The sequence below is a fragment of the Canis lupus genome, chromosome 37 (assembly GCF_003254725.2).
Source record: "Canis lupus dingo isolate Sandy chromosome 37, ASM325472v2, whole genome shotgun sequence".
NCBI lineage: Eukaryota > Metazoa > Chordata > Mammalia > Carnivora > Canidae > Canis > Canis lupus.
Window position 1 is genome coordinate 19,469,187 of NC_064279.1, and position 21,356 is coordinate 19,490,542.

General features: G+C 38.3%; 1 protein-coding gene across 9 annotated transcripts in view; it reads right to left on the minus strand.

Annotated features, from left to right (window-relative positions):
- The window catches only part of ERBB4 (erb-b2 receptor tyrosine kinase 4), a 1,110,465-nt gene that overhangs the window by 78,383 nt on the left and 1,010,726 nt on the right, over positions 1–21,356 (minus strand). The window lies entirely within an intron of this gene.

A 21,356-nucleotide genomic window follows, 5' to 3' on the forward strand; every position in this document is an offset into this window, starting at 1 on the left:
TTTATGCTTCCCACCTCTTAGATCATATTTTGGATGTAAGTATTTAGAAAATCAGTTGCCCAATTCCACTGACACTAGAAGATCTCAAACAGCAAGATTACTAGGGTAGATGCATTTCTGTATGTGTTTATTTCTTAGCGATTTAAAGATTTTTTAGGGTGATATAAGTTAATGCAAGAAACCAGAATTTTAAAGAGTACAAGTGACAGGAGAAAGTTACAAGGATGTCAGTCAAGGGTTATTAGTTAAATTTTGAATTCCACATCTCCTGCTCCCTGTTTTAATTGGGAATATTGTAGCTGATGTTAGTTAGTGTCTAGAAAGAGAGACCCATGAGAGTTCCATTAGCTTTCTTGGGAAACAAGCAAAGGTAATAACTTTTCCTATTAAGCAAACAAAGACTGTGGCCAACTACCCATTTGGCTTGTCAGCGAACCTTCCTGCTGGAAGGGTTCACACAAGTGAGGAGCTGGCTACGTCACCAGCACACAGAATGTGCTGTTAATATCTCCTGGTGAGTTTTAAAACAATTTCCTAAATAAAACTGTAAAATTGTATGAACCGTTCTTTTGCTGAATATACCAGTCTTTGCTTCTCACAGCAAAGAATATGCTTAATCCTCAATGATGTTCCTTCATTGTCCTTTTTATTTCTGTCTCCAGTAAACTCCATTAGTACAATGGAACGGAAATTACTCCATTTAGTATGGCCATCTATTTCAATAGAAAATACCCATACACATAGCTTACACGTTTGATTAGGTGAAACCCAAAATTCAGCATTGCCATAATCTCCTCTTCATTGACTGAAAGCAATACTGTGATGGATTTATAATAGTGATATTTTTTTACCAGCTGATATTCATATTCCATGCAATTGCGGACAATGGATTCACAGGAGTGTTTGATAGCTCTCTGAACAGTAGGTGGCAGCACTGTTCAGCTGTCTTTGGTTTGGTTTTGATTTTGGTTTGGTTTGGGTTTTTTGCCAACTGAAATCAGTGTCTTTACCATAAGGAGAAAAAAAAAAAAAAAGGATAAAAGGAAAAAAAAAAAGGATAAAAGGGAAAATCATTTGGAGGTCCAAATGGTCGTATAGATATAACACCTGTATCCTGTGTAGATGTCTCATAATTTGGGAGTACAGGCTAAAATGATTACCTAAGACTCAAAATCACCAAAACGTTTCCTGATCTCTTGCTTTTTTTCTTGGTTTGTTAATATGCGATCACTTACTTTTTGTTTTGCCTTGTTTTACTATTTGAAGTAAAGATGACAAAAGTGAAATATGTCCACAAGTGAAGTGCTCTGAAATTAGTGCTTCTGATCCTTAGTTGTCAATTTCAAGGGAGTTCTTTTTGCGTCTTTTCAGAGTCTTCACAATTCACACATGCCTAATTTTATCAATTCCACTAGTAATGAACTTGCTTTGAATGACTGTTTAGAGAGTAGTCAGATGTTTCAGCCAGTTCACCAGATAGTTTCAATTTCTTGAAGGTTTAGGGGCTTAAATCTATGGTGATTTGCTTGCTCATCAGTATCACACATTCACACATGTGTACAATTCAAATATACAAATGTATTGTGTATAACTTACTGAGGAGCATACATTTGTGAAACTGCCTACGCTAACTGAGCAATTTGAGGTAAGACTCTGCTTTTCAAGTCTAACATTTTTTTGTCTAGTGGGTGATCCTACAGGTTTGATGTGAGAATTGAATGAGGTAAAGTATATAAAGCACTCTGTCATCAAAATCACTTTTTTAGAAAATCATTTTATGTCTGTCTTTTCATTAGGCAATAATCTAGTAAACAATATATAAATTTTGTATTCCCGGCACTTAGCACAGGGTCATACACACTTTAAACCGCTCAATAAATATATATTTGAATCAATGAACACTTGAGTTTATAATGTAAACAACGCTAATCAATCTACTGAAGTAAATTCAAACATCCATTTGTTCATTCAACATTCAATTAGGTCCTCATTAATTTGAGCTCAAATTCTAGCAGCTAAGGTAGATGTATTTTATGTATATATAAAAATATATACATGCTATTTTATATATGCAAATGCGTTCCAATGGTTCAGTTGCTATGTAAAATATACATATAATCTCACAAAGGTGATGATTTATACGTGATACTTTGATGTTCATGAAGCTGTTATAAAATACACATTATCTCATTTAATCTTTGTGATAATTATTGAGTTAAAAATGTTTAATACTGAGAAACCTGAGACTTAAGAGAATTTCATTAGATTAATAGAACCAGGCCTTGTTCTAAATCATCAACTCCTCATGTCAGGTGAAAAGAACCCACAGAAGCAATCAGTTTTTGTACCAGTTGGTCAATACATGTGGTTTAAGCCTATACATGTGGTTTATATACTATTCTTGAAATTGATTTGGAATTGTCCATTTAAAGAGAACTACTTCTTTATAGATGTTAGTTTTCCCTTTGATGCCACAGATACATTTGTGTTTCTTTAAATATCTCTACCTATTTGCCCTCTATATTTGACTAATTACCATATGTGTTCATCATTGCAGTGACAGGAGGAAGGAAGCAATCATATCTGCTATCATTCTCACTAAGACCCTCACTGAGGAATAACACAATACTTTAACTGCCAAACTAGCTTAGAGATACAGGAATATGTAACATCAAACATTCCAGGTTAGAGCTGAGACCTGAATCTGAGCTTATGGGCCAGTGCCTTCCCCCTCTCAACAACTGTTCTTGGATTTTGCACAGGGAGTTGAAGGTCACAGAAAAAGAACACTTGAATCATACATACCTCAACTACAAGGTAAAGTTAAGGTTAAACTCACAAGGAAAGTGACATGACTTTTTCTCGCTCACAATTCTCAACTATAAATAGATTCTATAAATAGTTAGATACATTCAAGAATGATTGTATTTCTAAGATTTAGGTTTTACCCCTAATCATTTTAAATCAAGATTATAGCAACGACCATCACTGTCTTTCATGTCACTCTGTTAAAGACCAAGTCACCAGTTAGAGGAGCCATTGGTCCAATGTGGGTCTCACAGTAACACACTAAATCTCTCACAGCATATGTGTTACTTCACATCTTTTTGACTCACCTGCTTCCTGGGCCTTTGGCACTTTTTGATTCTGGCTCCCATTACAGTGACCAGCTCTCTGTGGACTCCAGTCAGTTTCATATGGGACAACCAGAATGTGCTTTGCCTCATTATTTCTCTATATACCTTTCACTTCTCACCTCCTGCCCTCCCTGGGCTTCCCTGTCAACACGGCAGCTGTAAGACTTGCTCAGTATCCTGTGTGCACACCCACAAAGAGCAGGGGAACTAGCCTACTGGACGGTGAGCCTTTGACCAGTGAGAGACAGGACACTATAAAAAACTTCTCTGCCTTTTTTCCCACAGAAGTTCTCTCCTGAGATGTAGTCATTCAGAGGACAAAAAGTTTGCCCCAGAGATGAGTAAAGATTTCCCCAACTTCAGCTTTCCTGAGACTGTACTCTCTAAAAAGGAAATAACACAGAGCTTTTGCTTCAAAATCAGCTTTCAGAAGAACCCAGGCTAAAATACACGCTACTAAAAAATAGAAAATCCAAACCAAACACACAGTGAAATCCCTTAACCATCCTCAATACTTGCAGAATCTCCTGCAAACATTGAAATGAGCAAAGTCACAGTGTTACTGCTGTACAAAAGGCCTAACGACCTGTTATTCATTCAATCAAATATTTTGGAATACGAGGGTTTTCTCTTTTTTCCCTTGATATAGTAATAAAACGATCAAAATTTTAATATTCTGAATTTAGTTAAGAATTTGATTTCACTTATCACTAGCACAAACTGTACTTTAGAAAAACATGGAAATCATGTTGTTGTTTTTTAATTAAGATGATGTGCCTTTAATGAAAGTTTCACGTCATCCCAAATAATTGACCGAACTTAAAACATGTATATCCTAAACCAGCATGTGGCAGTGTTCAGGAAATGCTGAAATAAGAGATATTTATTTCTTATAATTTATAGCCCAAACTGTTCTAAGAAAAGATTTAGGACAACCAGGTAAGAAAATGCAACTGTAGTCAATGAACTACTTTCTTGCAATGAGGACATTCTCTCTATTTGAATACCTTATGTTTTCCTGAATATTTTTTTTCTACCAAGAATAGTAATCCTACCACTCTCCTTTCAAGAAAATGAAAGAAAGTAAAAAAAAAAAAAAAGAAAAAAAAGAAAAAGAAGTAATCCAGGCACATTTGTCTCCAGGAAGAAAAATGGTATAATTACATTATTTCATGGTTGTTCATACCTATACAATGAACATTGAGTTGAACCACTATAACACACTCAACTTCTGAATTTCCATTTTTTACCCTCTACGTTATACCTCATATTGTACACACATATGCACATTCTCTTGGTATATAGTCAACAACAGGTAACTGAGGTTGAAAGAGGAGAACAAAATAAATACAAAGTTTAGTAAGGACCACAGTAGAAGCTGAAAAAGAAATGAATAGAAAGATCTTAAAAAAAAAAATCTTCAGTTTTTTCAGAGGACCTCTACTTTCTGAAATTTCTGTAATAACTACCTTTTCATGATCTCCTCACCCAATTCTAGATCAGACTTCCAGGAATGTTTGAAAATGCCAACACTACTATTATAAATAATTACTTTTCAAAATTTTAGATTATTTTCGGTTATTGTCAATAAAAATGAAGTGTAAGCCTCACCCCCTCCTTCAGCACTTTGTACTTCTCTTATCAGTCAAATACTTTTTCCAGTGCTGATAATGATCTTCTAATTTCTATTAAACTATATTACCTCAAAAGAACTAACGGATTTATCTTTGTAAAACTTTCAGTGTTCTATATAGTCCCTCGCAATAAGAGGATAATAAATATTTCCTAGCTAAATTAATTTTTTGTTGAATCTTAACCAGTCTATACATTGCTAGAACATTAATTTTTTAGAGTGGGTTAATAACCATTACTAACTCAAAGTTGAACATTTCCATAATATATTCATTATAAAGCAATTGGGAGTAGACCATGCAAAATTTAAGCATAATCACTGTTTAAAAATCAGATTAACACAGTTTTCACATCCATAAATTTGTCAGTAGAACTTTCATCCTGGCAAAATTCTAATAAAACAAATTCTAGTCACATGGTGGTATTGTGTGTTATAAATAAATTCCTATATTTCAAGTTATCGCATTGAAGAACGCAGACCAGACCTGGCTCCTAGATAATTGACACCATCTAAAGTCAAGGAAATGATTTTAGCCTTTTCTTTTTACATTTAATTCCATTTTTTCCCATTTCAATATTACTTAAATCTTTATAAGCTTTTAGTATAAAATAACATTTTGTACCTGGAACATACTTTAGAAGCTGTGTATTCTAGACCCTATTTGGAGACTGTAGAACTTTCTTTCAAAAATCAAAAGGAAACATTGTTTCTTAGTTTATGTTATTGAAACTCTGCACTGACTTCCTTGACCAGATATATTGTTTTTCCCTTTGGTAACTTCTCTCTATTCCACCTTAGAAAGTAGTAACTGAAGTCCCAGAAAACGCTGATCTGATAGTATGATTTATAGTAGAGAGCAAGTGCTCATTTTGACTCTTGTATTAGCCCTGGAGATTGCAGGAAACCCCTGCTCTCACTTAGGTCATCTTTACTTTAGGGTTAATTTAAAAGGCGTATGACAATCTATCTGTGTCATTTTAAAAGACAAACATTTTATTACTGTGTATTTTAAAAATCAATTTAAGACTAAATAAGTCACCTGGTTTCAGGAAAATGAGATATTTTCTATTGGTGGGTATTTGTATTCATATTACAACACTAACACCATGAAAGAAATCAGAGATCATCACAGGGTAGAAGAAACAATACAGAAGAAAAACACAAATGGATGAAAGAGTTATTTTTCCTTTCTAAAGAAGTAGAGATGGGGAAAAATCAGAGACGTCAGAGGAACTCATTATAGTAATTTCTTTTTCCATTATTGTTTTTTTTTTTTTCTTCCTTTTTTGGTAGTGTCCTATCCTTTCAATATCTACCTATAGGAAATATTTCTTCTAACTATTTTAAGTTAGAAATAAAAATACAGATACTGACCAAGAAAGTCACTGTTTATATTCAGTCTGGGAAAATGTATTGATGGTTAGGGAATGGGGAAGTGGGCAAGGAAAAAAAAAGAGTTTATTAAAAATGAAAAGATTAATGGGAAATCTTGAAGATAAGAAAAAGGGAAATGGTAATGTGTTTTAAAGGCATCTGGAATAAGCATTTTAAGAATGATTACATATTATTTTTTATTTGGCAAATGGCAAAACAAGTGCAGCTGGAGGCAAATGAGCAAGAGTTCCCTACGACATCAACAAGAAGACCCAGCAAATAGCACTTCACAGAAAGCAAGTCTCTTAGGGTCCAGAGATGGGAAGAATGAAAGTTTTTGTCTGTTTTTTGTTTGTTTGTTTGTTTGTTTTTGAAGGAAATAGCTAGTATATCAAAACCTAAAAGAGCTCGCTATCTAATCCAGAGTATTACAGCTCTTACTTTGTAATGGCTTCCAGCTCTTAGGCTTCTCAGGATTCTTGGAAAAATTGTCATTCCCCAAATATCCAATTACCTTGCTATCCTCTTCTAAAAGTCAATATTAAAAAAAAAAAAAGACTATTAATTTAAAGGGAGAAAATATGTAATCGAATTTCCAAATGTTCCATTTTAGTCTATGTGTAAAGAGTTGGCATATTTATTTATTTAAGATTTTATTTATTTATTCATGAGAGACAGAGAGAGAGAGAGGCAGAGACACAGGCAGAGGGAGAAGCAGGCTCCATGCAGGGAGCCCGACGTGGGACTCGATGTGGGACTCCATCCCAGGTCTCCAGGATCATGCCCTGGGCCAAAGGCAGGCGCTAAACCTCTGAGCCACCCAGGGATCCCGAGTTTGCATATTTAAACTGAAATTACACTTCTTAAATTCAAAACCAGTAACAGTTTTCATTTCTCTTCAATCCAGCCCCACACTGTATTTTCTAGTTTCCCCTTCCTGTTCGATGAGAAAAATTAATGAAACTAAGATTGCACCAAAATTAAATCTAATAAAGGACAATTTGTCGTTCCTTAGGCATAATAAACACCAATGAACTACTCTGCTACTGCATGGCCAGCCTAGATGCAGCAATAATTCGCCTCTCCTAAAATTATCCTAGCAAAAGGAGCTTTCAGCTCTTTCCGTATTCTCAGAAGGAACACGCTCTTCGGCTACATGCTGCGATACCCTTGCTTGATAATGAGTCCAGACTTGAGAAAGGAACAAGGAAGCCCAGTGCTTATCTTTGCAATTGGTAATTCTCCTTCATCTGCAAAAAAAAAAAAAAAAAAAAAAAACAAAACAAAACAAAACAAAAAACCCAAAAAACAAGACTATAGTTTTTAGCGCAAAGCTGCTCATTTGATTAAGAAGGCTAATTTCATGCTGCTTTGCAGATTCCATATATGAACCTCAGGGATTTCGCAAATTCTTCCTGGGATCTTACAGGAAGTTGCTAAGGTGCTAGATCAGCGATGGTTTGCAGAAGCATGCAGTCCGTCTCTTGGTAGCTTCATTAACCTAACTGGAAGTGGGCCTCATTTAGCATTACCCAGATGGTAAAATTGAGGTTGATTATCTGCTCTTTGGAAGCTGAAATGTGCTAATGGGTCAGGCAGTATTTTACCAAGTTTAGTGGACATAGGATGCAGCTGGGAGCAATTTAAAATGCAGATTATATGACCCCACTCCCAAAGATTCTCACTCCCCAGATCTGGGTTAGAATCAGCATTTTAAATAAATATCCTCCCACCTCCTTTGGCAGGCCTTTTCTGGAAGTTGAGGATTAGGTTACATGGCCCTTCTATCAAATAGTGGCTTCCTATCTCATTCAAAGCAAGAGTGGAAAGTCCCTCCAATGGCATTTAGGACCCTAAGTGGTCTGATCCTCAGGACCTCTCTGATCTCCTCCCAAGATTACCCCACTGCTTCCTTTGCTCCATCCACACTGGCCTCCCCACTGTTCCCCACAAATATCAGGAATGCCCCCAACTCCCAGGCTTTGCCTTTGTTTGTTCTTCCCTTTTCTTGTGGTACGCTTTTCCCAATTATCTGCATACCCAGCTCCCCTATTTAAGCCTTATCTCATATGTCCTTGTCTCAGGGAAAACTTCTCTGCCCACCCAATCTAAAATTGCAAACCCTCTCCACACTTCTTCCCACTTTCTTTGCTTTATTTTTCTCCTGAGCACTTATCTTGTTCTTTTCTGATTTCTCTAATAAAAGATAAGCTACACAAAAGCAGGATTTTGGGGGTCTGTTTTGTTCACTTCTATAACCTCAGCATCCAAGATGGTGCTGGGGGACATTGAAGAGAGGCAAGTTGGCGGAAGAGTAGGGTTCCCAAGTCACAAGATGGTGCTGGGGACATATTTAAGAGACACTCACCAGGTATTTATTGGGCATATGAATTACTGATGCTACGTGCTTGGAGTCAGGCAATATTGTGGACTTACAAGCAACCGAGGATATTCATTTAGCTCTTTGTCAGACAACATATCTTTACGGCTATAACTAGAGTTCTTAAATTTCAGCCATGTCAGCAGTTCCTAATCAAAAGTTCAAAAGGCAATGGCAATATGCATTGTCAAGAACCAGTTAGGTATGGTAGGCTGATATTTTGCCAGTTTTGCTCTGGGGGCTAAATATACCGGGGCTAAAGCAGAATAGTAGAACCCAAACCACCCTTAACATCAGAAAGCTGGGCTCAGGTCACAGCCCTGTCATTTACCATCTATTTTGTCTCGGTCAAATCCCCTAAGGATTCAATTTAAATAGTATATCGTTCGCCACACTGATGCACGTTCTCCTCATTTATAAGAAGACAACAATAGCAAATGCTTCTTCCACCTTACAGAATCCAGAGAACAGATGTGGGAAAAACATTTTTTATACAATCAAGTATTATAGAATATAAGCACGTTTATATGTATCCTTCACATTAAATAACATTTTAACCCAGTGTGACAGACAGTTACCGGGGTGGCTGTCAATGAACCGTGCCTCAGTGTATCCATACAGCCCCACACCGACTCTGGGCTGGACCAGGAGACTTGCTTTACCAGTGGGGTATTAGCAAGCATGATGCAGCCAGAAGTGTAATAAACTCCTGTACCTTGGAGCTTCTACTCTTCAAAGACAGAGGTTAGCTCTAAACTCCTCAGTAAGGAGAAACTGCATGAAGGATACGCTGGTGGGTGAGAGGCTTTTCTGTATATCCTGGCCACAAGGGAGGTCCCAACTGAATGGATGCATGCAGGCCCTCAGGCCCCCCTCGAGGAGCAAAGGCACTTCCTAGCGGAGCCTGGTCAAGCAAGGAATCAAGAGACACAGTAAACTGTTATTTAAGTCTCTAAGCTTTGGGATAGGTGGTAATGCAGCAACAGATCACTGAAACCCCTGGGTGTCTGAAAAAGACATCATAGCCCAAAAGAATAACTTCAATGGCAAGAGTTCTAGACAGTGTATGAAGCAGAAGACAAGATAATGGGCGGGGGAAGAAAAGGCCTTTGAAAATCTTTAAAATCAAATCTAACATTGACCTATTTCACTTATTTGTGAAACCTAATGACAGATAGTACATAATTTATTTAAGAATAAGGGCTATAAAACGGAAGGACTATTTATTCCTTTGAGGAAAGAAATAGTCATTTATGTAAGTCCCTATCAATTGGAATCTATGTTGAGCAAACAACAAGAAAAAAATATAATACATAGACACTTCCTATCTGGTTTTTCTAAGACTTGACAATAGTGAGTAGCCTACCCACTATCAGAGCAATTCTGAACTGTTTCTTCTGTAAGTTAGAGCAGTTACCCCTTGGCAGGAGTCTATTGTGAATGATTAGCACTTCTCAAAGGGAGCAAATCCCCCAGCAACTTCCAGATTTACCAGTGGGGATCTGGACCCTGGTGAATAAAGCACATTGTTGGAATTTCAGCTGGGGTCTTAATCAGTTCTGAAGCTAAGTACAGATAATCAAAGGTCAGATCCTTTTGCCGTGATTCTTGATGTAAGGACCCTGTTTAGAAGCATTTTGTCCAGCAATTGGCAAAAGGGTAGAAGCAAGGGTCTGAAGTCGTCGTGAAAGTGCACGCAGTCACAGGGCACTTTATTATCATTCTGTGAGAAATGTTCTCAACTCGGAAAGAGCTGTGACAGTTTTGAAAGAGGTATTGCTAACCCTTTACTTGAAATCTGTGTCCTCAGCGTTTGCATTGTTGTTCAGCACAATGGCTTTCACTTTCTAAGTGCCAAGGTTGGGAAGCTTTTCAATGTGAGGTAAAAGGTGTCTACTTACTACAAGTAAGTGACACGTTTTCATCTTTCTTGTAGTTCTTCTTGTTCTTTTTTTTTTTTTTTTAAACCAAGGAACACATTCAATGATACAGTGAAATATGAATGAGTTTCCTTTTCGAAATGTGTGGTTAACAACCTTGTTATTGTCGAGGAACTCAAGACTCAAAAGAATAAGTTTTGCTGAATCCAGGATAGGATGCCAAGACAGATTCTTTGGTAGTTACTTATATGTGACAGAAATGATCTCTAACAAAATTTCAAATGCCTCAGAAAACCGCGTGCGCTATCCCTGAATATTCTGTGGTTGAATAGAAAAGGGCACCCCTGTGATTAACTAGTACTTTTAATTTCTCCTGCAAGCTGAATGAATTGAGTGAGTAAAAGAAAAAAATGACAGAAAAATGCTAGAGTTTAATTTTTTTTTTTTTTTGCAGTAACTTAAAGGGTAGCAGACTGGGCTATGCTAAAACACGCCACTGGCATATTGACTATTTTGAGTTGTAGGTGCTTGAAACACAGTGAATGCAGGGAGACACTGTCTCTGAACTGCCCTTATTTGCCTAAAGATGGGTCTTCCAAAAGGAACTTAACTGTCTCCTCTCCAGGAGTTTCTTCAACTAGGGATGATTGTTCGATTCTTGTCATAGGACAGATGAAAGTCACAAATTGTCATAACTCCCAACTGTTCTTCCAAGGGCCCATTCATCTTTCCTAAACATCATTTAGTCTTCTCTAGGAGGCCTGCATCTCCTCTCCCCCTTTCCCTGCCAAGATGGTACTTAGCCCTGAAGTGCCTTAGAAAAGGCACTTCAGGTAGTTACAGACTTTTTCCTGGGTATCTCCTATGTGCACAAGAGGGACACATGCTAATAAACTTATGTTTGTTTTTGCGTTGTTAATCTGTTTTCTACTATAGGTGTCTGAGCTAGTAACTCAGAACAGCAAAGGAAAAGTTATTTTTCCTCCCCTACAAACTTATCCCACACTAAGTCATTGAATGAAGGTAGGATGATTATCTGAAATCTATGGAGGGGCTCCGAATTATAATGATTAAATATGAGTACTATGCTGTAGTGATATATGGTGATTTATCCTTTCCCCTGATCTCTTTTTCTCTTTCTCACCAGTGTTTAATTATAGAGAGATCCCTTTGCTTTATGAAATAGATAATACAATATAGTAAAGTGCTTTTTTCTTGAAGGTTTTTTTTTTTAACTTGTTGGTTTTTTCAGGTATAACATATGTTATAATGTGTATTACTTGGATCTTCAGATGTTCTACACACAGGATTCCAACGTCCATGTTTGTAATTATTCAAAAAATTGCTCCTTTAGAGTGATCAACCCTAATCTGGGAAGGGAAACAGGCATTCAGATCCAGGAAATAGAGAGATCCCCCCCTAAAATCAATAAAAACCGTTCAACACCTCGACATTTAATTGTGAAGCTTGCAAATTCCAAAGATAAGGAGAAGATCCTTAAAGCAGCAAGAGACAAGAAATCCCTGACTTTTATGGGGAGGAGTATTAGGGTAACAGCAGACCTCTCCACAGAGACCTGGCAGGCCAGAAAGGGCTGGCAGGATATATTCAGGGTCCTAAATGAAAAGAACATGCAACCAAGAATACTTTATCCAGCAAGGCTCTCATTCAAAATGGAAGGAGAGATAAAGAGCTTCCAAGACAGGCAGCAACTAAAAGAATATGTGACCTCCAAACCAGCTCTGCAAGAAATTTTAAGGGGGCCTCTTAAAATTCCCCTTTAAGAAGAAGTTCAGTGGAACAGTCCACAAAAACAAAGACTGAATAGATATCATGATGACACTAAACTCATATCTCTCAATAGTAACTCTGAATGTGAACGGGCTTAATGACCCCATCAAAAGGCGCAGGGTTTCAGACTGGATAAAAAAGCAGGACCCATCTATTTGCTGTCTACAAGAGACTCATTTTAGACAGAAGGACACCTACAGCCTGAAAATAAAAGGTTGGAGAACCATTTACCATTCGAATGGTCCTCAAAAGAAAGCAGGGGTAGCCATCCTTATATCAGATAAACTAAAATTTACCCCGAAGACTGTAGTGAGAGATGAAGAGGGACACTATATCATACTTAAAGGATCTATTCAACAAGAGGACTTAACAATCCTCAATATATATGCTCCAAATGTGGGAGCTGCCAAATATATAAATCAATTATTAACCAAAGTGAAGAAATACTTAGATAATAATACACTTATACTTGGTGACTTCAATCTAGCTCTTTCTATACTCGATAGGTCTTCTAAGCAAAACATCTCCAAAGAAACGAGAGCTTTAAATGATACACTGGACCAGATGGATTTCACAGATATCTACAGAACTTTACATCCAAACTCAACTGAATACACATTCTTCTCAAGCGCACATGGAACTTTCTCCAGAATAGACCACATATTGGGTCACAAATCGGGTCTGAACCGATACCAAAAGATTGGGATTGTCCCCTGCATATTCTCGGACCATAATGCCTTGAAATTAGAACTAAATCACAACAAGAAGTTTGGAAGGACCTCAAACACATGGAGGTTAAGGACCATCCTGCTAAAAGATAAAAGGGTCAACCAGGAAATTAAGGAAGAATTAAAAAGATTCATGGAAACTAATGAGAATGAAGATACAACCGTTCAAAATCTTTGGGATGCAGCAAAAGCAGTCCTAAGGGGGAAATACATCGCAATACAAGCATCCATTCAAAAACTGGAAAGAACTCAAATACAAAAGCTAACCTTACACATAAAGGAGCTAGAGAAAAAACAGCAAATAGATCCTACACCCAAGAGAAGAAGGGAGCTAATAAAGATTCGAGCAGAACTCAACGAAATCGAGACCAGAAGAACTGTGGAACAGATCAACAGAACCAGGAGTTGGTTCTTTGAAAGAATTAATAAGATAGATAAACCATTAGCCAGCCTTATTAAAAAGAAGAGAGAGAAGACTCAAATTAATAAAATCATGAATGAGAAAGGAGAGATCACTACCAACACCAAGGAAATACAAACGATTTTAAAAACCTATTATGAACAGCTATACGCCAATAAATTAGGCAATCTAGAAGAAATGGACGCATTCCTGGAAAGCCACAAACTACCAAAACTGGAACAGGAAGAAATAGAAAACCTGAACAGGCCAATAACCAGGGAGGAAATTGAAGCAGTCATCAAAAACCTCCCAAGACACAAGAGTCCAGGGCCAGATGGCTTCCCAGGAGAATTTTATCAAACGTTTAAAGAAGAAATCATACCTATTCTCCTAAAGCTGTTTGGAAAGATAGAAAGAGATGGAGTACTTCCAAATTCGTTCTATGAAGCCAGCATCACCTTAATTCCAAAGCCAGACAAAGACCCCGCCAAAAAGGAGAATTACAGACCAATATCCCTGATGAACATGGATGCAAAAATTCTCAACAAGATACTGGCCAATAGGATCCAACAGTACATTAAGAAAATTATTCACCATGACCAAGTAGGATTTATCCCTGGGACACAAGGCTGGTTCAACACCCGTAAAACAATCAATGTGATTCATCATATCAGCAAGAGAAAAACCAAGAACCATATGATCCTCTCATTGGATGCAGAGAAAGCATTTGACAAAATACAGCATCCATTCCTGATCAAAACTCTTCAGAGTGTAGGGATAGAGGGAACATTCCTCGACATCTTAAAAGCCATCTATGAAAAGCCCACAGCAAATATCATTCTCAATGGGGAAGCACTGGGAGCCTTTCCCCTAAGATCAGGAACAAGACAGGGATGTCCACTCTCACCACTGCTATTCAACATAGTACTGGAAGTCCTAGCCTCAGCAATCAGACAACAAAAAGACATTAAAGGCATTCAAATTGGCAAAGAAGAAGTCAAACTCTCCCTCTTCGCCGATGACATGATACTCTACATAGAAAACCCAAAAGTCTCCACCCCAAGATTGCTAGAACTCATACAGCAATTCGGTAGCGTGGCAGGATACAAAATCAATGCCCAGAAGTCAGTGGCATTTCTATACACTAACAATGAGACTGAAGAAAGAGAAATTAAGGAGTCAATCCCATTTACAATTGCACCCAAAAGCATAAGATACCTAGGAATAAACCTCACCAAAGATGTAAAGGATCTATACCCTCAAAACTATAGAACACTTCTGAAAGAAATTGAGGAAGACACAAAGAGATGGAAAAATATTCCATGCTCATGGATTGGCAGAATTAATATTGTGAAAATGTCAATGTTACCCAGGGCAATATACACATTTAATGCAATCCCTATCAAAATACCATGGACTTTCTTCAGAGAGTTAGAACAAATTATTTTAAGATTTGTGTGGAATCAGAAAAGACCCCGAATAGCCAGGGGAATTTTAAAAAAGAAAACCATATCTGGGGGCATCACAATGCCAGATTTCAGGTTGTACTACAAAGCTGTGGTCATCAAGACAGTGTGGTACTGGCACAAAAACAGACACATAGATCAGTGGAACAGAATAGAGAATCCAGAAGTGGACCCTGAACTTTATGGGCAACTAATATTCGATAAAGGAGGAAAGACTATCCATTGGAAGAAAGACAGTCTCTTCAATAAATGGTGCTGGGAAAATTGGACATCCACATGCAGAAGAATGAAACTAGACCACTCTCTTACACCATACACAAAGATAAACTCAAAATGGATGAAAGATCTAAATGTGAGACAAGATTCCATCAAAATCCTAGAGAAGAACACAGGCAACACCCTTTTTGAACTCGGCCATAGTAACTTCTTGCAAGATACATCCACGAAGGCAAAAGAAACAAAAGCAAAAATGAACTATTGGGACTTCATCAAGATAAGAAGCTTCTGCACAGCAAAGGATACAGTCAACAAAACTCAAAGACAACCTACAGAATGGGAGAAGATATTTGCAAATGACATATCAGATAAAGGGCTAGTTTCCAAGATCTATAAAGAACTTATTAAACTCAACACCAAAGAAACAAACAATCCAATCATGAAATGGGCAAAAGACATGAACAGAAATCTCACAGAAGAAGACATAGACATGGCCAACATGCACATGAGAAAATGCTCTGCATCACTTGCCATCAGGGAAATACAAATCAAAACCACAATGAGATACCACCTCACACCAGTGAGAATGGGAAAAATTAACAAGGCAGGAAACAACAAATGTTGGAGAGGATGTGGAGAAAAGGGAACCCTCTTACACTGTTGGTGGGAATGTGAACTGGTGCAGCCACTGTGGAAAACTGTGTGGAGGTTCCTCAAACAGTTAAAAATATACCTGCCCTACGACCCAGCAATTGCACTGTTGGGGATTTACCCCAAAGATACAAATGCAATGAAACGCTGGGACACCTGCACCCCGATGTTTCTAGCAGCAATGGCCACGATAGCCAAACTGTGGAAGGAGCCTCGGTGTCCAACGAAAGATGAATGGATAAAGAAGATGTGGTTTATGTATACAATGGAATATTACTCAGCTATTAGAAATGACAAATACCCACCATTTGCTTCAACGTGGATGGAACTGGAGGGTATTATGCTGAGTGAAGTAAGTCAGTCGGAGAAGGACAAACATTATATGTTCTCATTCATTTGGGGAATATAAATAATAGTGAAAGGGAAAATAAGGGAAGGGAGAAGAAATGTGTGGGAAATATCAGAAAGGGAGACAGAACATAAAGACTGCTAACTCTGGGAAACGAACTAGGGGTGGTGGAAGGGGAGGAGGGCGGGGGGTGGGAGTGAATGGGTGACGGGCACTGGGTGTTATTCTGTATGTTAGTAAATTGAACACCAATAAAAAAAAAAAAAAAAAAAAAAAAAAAAAAAAAAAGAAAAGCTATTTTAAAATATTTCAAATTTAAAAAAAAAAAAAAAAAAAAAAAATAGAGTGATCAACCCTCAAAAATTTCTCCTTAGCTTCCTCATTGGATTCATTGGGAGGTACTACTTTTCATTCTATAGCAGCTTATCTCTTTCAAAGCAAGTAAAAACAGTTCTGGAAAGACTATAAAAAAGTCTCATAGTAGAATGGGCATCCGATTGGGAATAAAAGAGAACAGGTTTCTTATTTGGATGTCCTGACTCAACCTCCACTTAGCATTTCCTCAGGAAAAATAAAAAAAGAGTATTGGCTTCTCTGGGGATTCTTTTTTTTTTTTTTTTTTTTTTTAGATTCTATTTATTCATGAGGGACACAGAGAGAGGCAGAGACACAGGCAGAGGGAGTAGCAGGCTCCATGCAGGGAGCCCAATGTGGGACTCGATCCCAGAACCCTCAGATCATGACCTGAGCCCAAGGCAGACACTCAACCACTGAGCCACCCAGGTGCCCACCTTGAGGAAACTCTATCAAAAAACCTTCCCTGGAAAGTAACACCCAAAAGGAAAGCATTCTAAACAGACTGAATTTCAGGAAGTACAGAAGCGCACTCATTATCACACAAAACTTAATATTACCTAACCTAGCTTATACTACCACAAACAGTAGAGGTGAGGCTAGGCCACACTGGAGAAAAGATGCTAAATTCCTGTGGAACCTACAAACTCACTCCTCCTTCCCTTTCAATATACCAAGGGGTAATCTCTAGATAAAACGTGTGACTTTGACCCTTGATCGGCCATCAGGAGGTGTAGTGATTCCCAGGATACCTGTGGACACTGCACTAATCTGGCTCTTAGTTTGAGTGGAAAAGTCACAAATGATTTCCTTTCGGGGAAACCTCCTGGGGTCACATAAGGGCATTTCCACACCCACCTGTGAAGCAGCTACTGACAGAGGACCAGAAGAAGAGTCAGGTAAAGAAAAACAGCTTAAGTAGAGTATGAAAGGCAGGTATTAACGTGCAAGTAGGTTTTTGCACACAGGGAGGTTTAGACTTCATACACAAACCATGTTGGGGATATTAAAGAGGAAGAAGGAAGAGGGCAAAGACAACATGAAGAAGGCAAATGATGAGTCATGCAGAACTGCCTACAGGCAAGGATGTGCTAACTCACCTCTGTGAACCTCCACACATCAGAACGTCTCTGCAGAGAGAGGGAAAGGAAGGAAAATCCATCCCCGCCCTGCTAGGAGAAGACCAGATCACATGCCTGGCTCTGGGAAGGGACACAGCCCAGCAAGGTGGCTGAGTACACCGACCCATGGGGCGTTTTTGGCTGTAGTGTGTGAGCCAGACAAGAAAATGTTCAAGCATGAGGGCGATTTGACAAAAAGCAGCGCGGTGCTTATGGAAAGCCTGCGTGGGGGGCACCTGGGTGGCCCAGGGGTTGAGCATCTGCCTTTGGCTCAGGGCATGATCCTGGGGCCCCGGGATCGAGTCCCACGTCGGGCTCCCTGCATGGAGCCTGCTTCTTCCTCTGCCTGTGTGTCTGCCTCTCTCTCTGTGTCTCTCATGAATAAATAAAATATATTTTTAAAAAAGAGCCTATATGGAAATCTAGAAGTTATAGACACAGGGGAGTCTGGTTGCCAAGAAAAGTATATTTCCTGTGACATAAGGGGGTGGGAAAGAGCCCCCCAGGATCTCCACACACCTACTCGGATGAGATCATTAGTCTTTGGACCTCGAGCAAAGAAGAGTGACAAAAGAGAGTAGCAGCGTTTGATGTTTGAGAAGAAGGATTGATAAACAGGGAAAGCCAAAGTAGGATGAATATTTCACACCCCCAAAATATAAAATAACAGAAGAATAACACAGTGATGCTTTTACTATTGGCCTCAGGAAATACCTGCCCCTGGGTAATTTGTCTCCTGCGTAAGAGGAACGACAAAACAACAACAACAAAAACCCAGCCTACTCTTTTACAAAATATATATGTATATTTTCTTCTGTAAAGAGGGGCAGGGGGGGAAGAAAACAACAACCCTTAAAGGTGGTGAGTCCTGTGTTTCATGTACAGCATTGTCAACTTGTCTGGCAGAGATGAGAAAGCTGACAGCCCTCTGGAGGGCTGGAGCTGAGGCTGCGTGCAGAAGTCTGGAACGGCAGAGACCTGATCCTGCATGTAATGAGACCAAACAGAGCTGGGAGGGAACTCTGCTTGCAAGCCCCCTCAGACAAGGACTCAAGCAGCCAGCTGCCTGCCTGTCATGCTTCACCTTTCTCTTCAGCAGCCTTCCTTTCTTGCTGTAGACAGGCTGCAGTATCTTACACTGCGGGCAGCAGCCATGCAGGCTCTACTGTAAATATATTCATTCATTTATCCATTTCTTCAACATGTACCAAAAGCTTTCCATGTGCCTCTTCTTGTGCAGAGTGTTTAGGATGCAGGCATAAGTAGGACACACTTTCCACTGGGGAACCTCCTTAGTCTGGTGTGGGTAGGGCACGTGGAAACCAATGGCCATGTGTACATGAGCTTTGCACGTACATGGCAAGCCAGCTAAAACCTCTTTCAGACCTTTCCATGCAAAGGATATGGTATTTGATGAAAGACATACATCTTTACTAGGTTCTTTATCTTTAAAGCCCGAGGAAGGCATCAAGGGAAAGATTTTGGACTCGTGCATGAAGATGGGTTAGGAACTAAAGTCTTTTTAAATTAAAAAGTTATAAAATTGGGTTTGACTAGGAGTTAATTGGAACCTGTGACACATCTAAATCACATCCTCATCATATATAAAGCTTTGTCATGCAAATGTACCTGGGAAAGGGGTATAATTGCATATCTACTCTTTTCTTTTTTAAGACTAGGAAAAGGTTTAGCAGAACAAAGATGTTGCTCCCTGGCAGCTTCCCAGTGGGAACCAGTCAACCTTAAGTATGTTTAAGTGGACTTGGGAGGGAGGCTCAAGTGTTAAATCATATAATTTTATTAAGAGAGAGATACCTGAGGAACTAGGGAGTTCTAGCTATAATCCTATACTTGAAAACATGAGGAACAAAGCACAAGTACTTTCCCTCCTTTTATATAAAATATAAAACATTTATAATTAGCAATTAATCCCTCCTAAAGGCACTTAGTGATTTCTAAAAAAAAAAGAAAGGCTCCAGTGGTTTGCTGCAGCAATCAAAAAGTTCATATTCAAATGGAAAGAAGTACTTATCTGACTAATGTAAATGGTAGATAGTATAGGGATGGAATCTGAAAATCAAGTTCTTAATCAACATTGCCATTTTTAAGAGTACTGCTAAATTCCTGAGGGGAAAAGGAGGACTGTGTTAGTGCACTAGCACTCTGGGAGCTTGATTGTATCCAGACCGCACCCTCTTCAGCTCTCTGACTCTCAGCATGTTAGAACTAAGATGTCAAATTGGACAATATTACAGAACGGTTGTTCTCATACAAAATCTCAAAGCAGATATCATGTCAAGGGAAGAAAATGACCAGGCTCACAAGCTGCCTGAGTGTAGAAAAACCCTATGATTTAGCAGTAGGTTATTTCCTACTTCCATCTACTTATATAATTTTTGATGCCTCAGTTTCCTAATCCTAATAAAGTGGGCATTGGTGTATTTTATGGGGAAACTTTAGGACGACTCTATGTCATGACTTTATTTATTTATTTATTTTTTTTTTAATTTTTTAATTTTTTTTATGTCATGACTTTAAAAGTTATGTGTGATCTCTATAGCCCTGAAGGTGTAACGAATTAGAGCAGCTTCTCAAGCCTTAATGTGTATGTGAATCACAGTGGATCTTGTCACAATGAAAATTCTGATTTAGTAGGTGTGGGGTGAGGCTAATATTCTATATTTCTAGGTGATGCCAACACTTCCGATCTATGCATCACCTTTGCAATAGCAAGGTTTTAAAAAACACATTGCCTGATGGTAATTTCCAGAGATAACTGCAACAGAAATCTCTCATGCCACATACTCTACGGCAATGTAAATTTGCTACTACTGCTTCAAGAAGTCAAGCAGAATCTATATCTCCATCTCCTTTGATCTGAGCAGGCCCTGTGACAACTTGCACAAATAGATTATGGTGGCACTAATGCTGTGACATTTATGACATTTATGCAACATAAACTGATGTGGCAGCTTCAACTTCTAGGTTTGGCAAGCCAGGTGCCATGAAAGGAGTATGACGGCCTTTAGACAAAATATGCTATGAGAAAGCTCAAGGAACATAAAGAGGCTTGAAAGAATGAGACTGCCTTCGTTCTTCAGTAAGAATGAGCTTACTTCAGTAAGCTCCAGAAGTATTGTTGGGGTCAGCTCGCAACTCAACTCTGGTTGACATTTGGAGTATAGGTACCGTATTTGCAGAATTAGCAACTAAAAAACACTTTTCCATGGGGATTCAGAAATCAATCAACTCTTCAGAATTTTCAGAGCTTTGGGCACCCCAGTAATGAAGTATGGCCAGAAGTGGAATCTTTACAGGACTAGAAGAATACACTTCCCAAGTGGAAACCAGGAAGCCTGGCATCCCATGTTAAAAACTTGGATGAAAATGGCTTGGATCTGCTCTCGAAAATGTTAGTCTATGATCTTGCCAAACGAATTTCTGGCAAATTGGCATTGAATCATCCATATTTTAATGTTTTGAACAATCAGATTAAAAAGATGTAGCTTTCTGACAGTTTCCATGTATCAAGAACAGATAGTTACATTTTTACTGTTAACTTTATCTATTTTTGTTTGTGTATTTTTCTTTGTTGTAAACTTAAGCTGTACTTTATCTTCTGATTTCAAAAGTGTAACTTAAAAATGTAAATAGTGTTCTATATGAATTTAAATATAATAATTCTGCATATGTTTATAGATCTCTCTGTAACAACTGTTTGTTACCATAATAAAAATATAAATCTAAAAAAAAAGTGATTGGAATCACAGAGCATCGATACACGTATCATGTGAGTGAAGCTGTACTGAAAGCAAATCTTTTGGCTCCAGTTGATAACCATCTAGATTAGAAAAGCCATCAGTCAAGACTTTCATG